The sequence below is a fragment of the Manacus vitellinus genome, unplaced genomic scaffold, assembly GCF_001715985.3.
Source record: "Manacus vitellinus isolate BGI_N305 unplaced genomic scaffold, ASM171598v3 scaffold_118_pilon, whole genome shotgun sequence".
Lineage (NCBI taxonomy): Eukaryota > Metazoa > Chordata > Aves > Passeriformes > Pipridae > Manacus > Manacus vitellinus.
In genome coordinates, this window is record NW_021938885.1 from 98,683 (window position 1) to 101,117 (window position 2,435).

The window sequence follows — 2,435 nt, forward strand, 5'->3', positions numbered from 1 at the left end:
GCTCGGGAATGGCCACCAGAAACAATGGGAAAAAGCAATCCATAATCCAAACCTCCATGCTCTGGCTGAGCAAGAGGCTCCAGCTCTCGGCCTTTCCCTGCTAGCCAGCCCCCAACGTGCCATAGAGAGTCTGAGCTGGATGGGATTTAATGCTGTTTTTCAGCTGCAGCCCCGAGGGAATCACCAGTGAAGTGATTTGGCGAGAACAGGGGCACCTGACAGCTGAGCTCCCTTGGTGCCAGGAGGCCCTTTGGACTTGCTTTGCCACAGGCTGAAAAGAAGTGATCTGGGTGGCTGGAGGTGACTGAAGCTGTTTATTTTGGAAACAGAAATGAAGAGTTTGAGAGGAAGATAATCGTACCCGTGTGGCTAATGCTGATGAGGACCCCATGCAATGGCCTCCTGCAAACTGAGGACCCACCAAAACTATCCAAGATTGTGCTTTGGGAAGAGAGAAAGGTTCTGCAGTGCTGGTGGGAACGGGGAAGGGGGGCAGAGGGCTGCGCTCCCAAATTGCAGCAGGGAAGGAGCCACCACAAGCAACCCGTGGATGTGTTTAATTTCAAAACAATAAATATTTGGGCTTAACGTGTAGTTGGGCACACTTTGTGGGGTTGGAAAGGTTTCAAGCCGACCGAGGCTGCTCCCTGACCTCAGGCATACCCACTTGGGTGCTGGCATCGGTGCTGGGCGAGAATGGATTTGCCCCTTGCCCACCAGGCCCTGGAGGCTGGTGGGGTTCAGTTGTGCAGCTCTGGCTCCTGGCTCCCTGATCCTGAGCCGCAGCCAGGGGGGGTGGATGTTCACCAACACTTTCCTTTTTAATAGCAGGAAAACCTTTTCCTCCCGCCTGAGTCAGCGGAAAGGATTTCCCCGGGTTTCCCCGCCGCGGCTTTGGCTGCGCTTGTCTCGCCCGAAGGAGCAGGTGAAAACACAGAGGAGGGGCTCCCCTTCCCAGGAAGGGCCGGGAGCCCTCCCTTCTTGCAGAAGGTGCCCCAAGCATAGCCCTGCATGAGCTGGGAGAAGGAGAACCCGTGTGGTTCACCTCATCCTGCCCCAGCGCAGCGCTCGCCAGCTGGCACCGCCGCAGTTGGTCCCCACCTGTTTCTTCCCCACTTCTTCCTTCATTTTTTTCCCTCTGTTTGGATCTTGTCTAATGGTTTCTCACCACAAGCGCCGCTGGCGGACGCTCAGCAGGACGGGCAGTGCCTGGGAAACAGGTTTGCCAGGAGAGGAGCCGCACCAGCCCCGAGAGCTCGGCAGTGTCCCGTGGCCTGGGGATGAGCTGCCCTCCAAGCCGAGGGGGACCGAGGACTGGGGGATTTGCTGTGCAACCTGTGCACGTGGAACACACAGATGCGGTTTGTAGAGTTCTCCCGAACCAGGAAATGATGGGTGTTTAATATCCAAGGAAATTTCGTGACTCTGAGCGCAGGAGCACAAAAGGAGGTGAGACCGGCACGTGCCTGTCACCAACATCCTGGCATTCAGGGCTGCCCTGGGAAGATGCTCGTGGAGCTCAGTGGAAGAACAAGCTCAGGAACGTTTTTTTGGCTGCTCCAGTCCCAGAGTTGCCACAGCACAGGGGTACCTCTGTCACAGTGGGAGCAGCACAGGTTTTAATTTGGCCTTCATTGCTTGCCTCAGTTGGAGCAGCAGAATCCTGAAGGATTTGCAGCCTCACCCTGGGCTGAAGCTGCGTGAAGTCTCCAGGAAAAGTACTTCTCAGGGAAACTGAGCTGTGGCAGGCAGCTGGGAGAGCTGGGGTGCAGGACCTGGGGTCACAGCCCAGGTGCCCCTTGAGACATGAGGCAATTTTGGGCTTCGAAGCCATTTTTGTGCGTCGTGGGCCACAGGGAAGGGGAGCTCAGGGGGCTGCTCCCTGCGAGCACTGTGGCCTAGACAGGGAAATGGGAGAAGCTCTTGGACCACGTTTCTCTGTCACAGCACATGAAGTGGGGTCCATGTAACCCATCAGCACCCCAAGTCCCATCACTGGCAGGTAGGGGCCATGGGGGACCCCAAAGGTGGGAGCACACCAGGGGCTCCCTGGGATGCAGTCCTGGTTAAAGGTGTGGGGGATACTGGGAGGGATGCCAGGGACGCAGGGTGGGGGTAAAGGGGGTACAATGGGGTATCCTGGGGGTGCAGGGTGGGGGTACAGGGACTCAGGAGTGCACAGTGGGGATACAGGGGCCACTGGGAGAGGTCCCAGGTGTGTAGGGTGGGGGTACAGGGGGTTCAGGGACACTGGGAGAAGTCCCAGGGGTGCGGGGTGTGGGTCCAGGGACTCAGGAGGTCATAGAGGTCCAGGGTGGGGACACCAGGGACCCAGGGGGTACAGCGACAGTGGGGTGTCGCAGAGGTGCAGGATGCAGGAGCAGCGACCCAGGGGGTCCAGGGACAGCGGGGTGTCGCAGGGGTGCAGGGCGGGT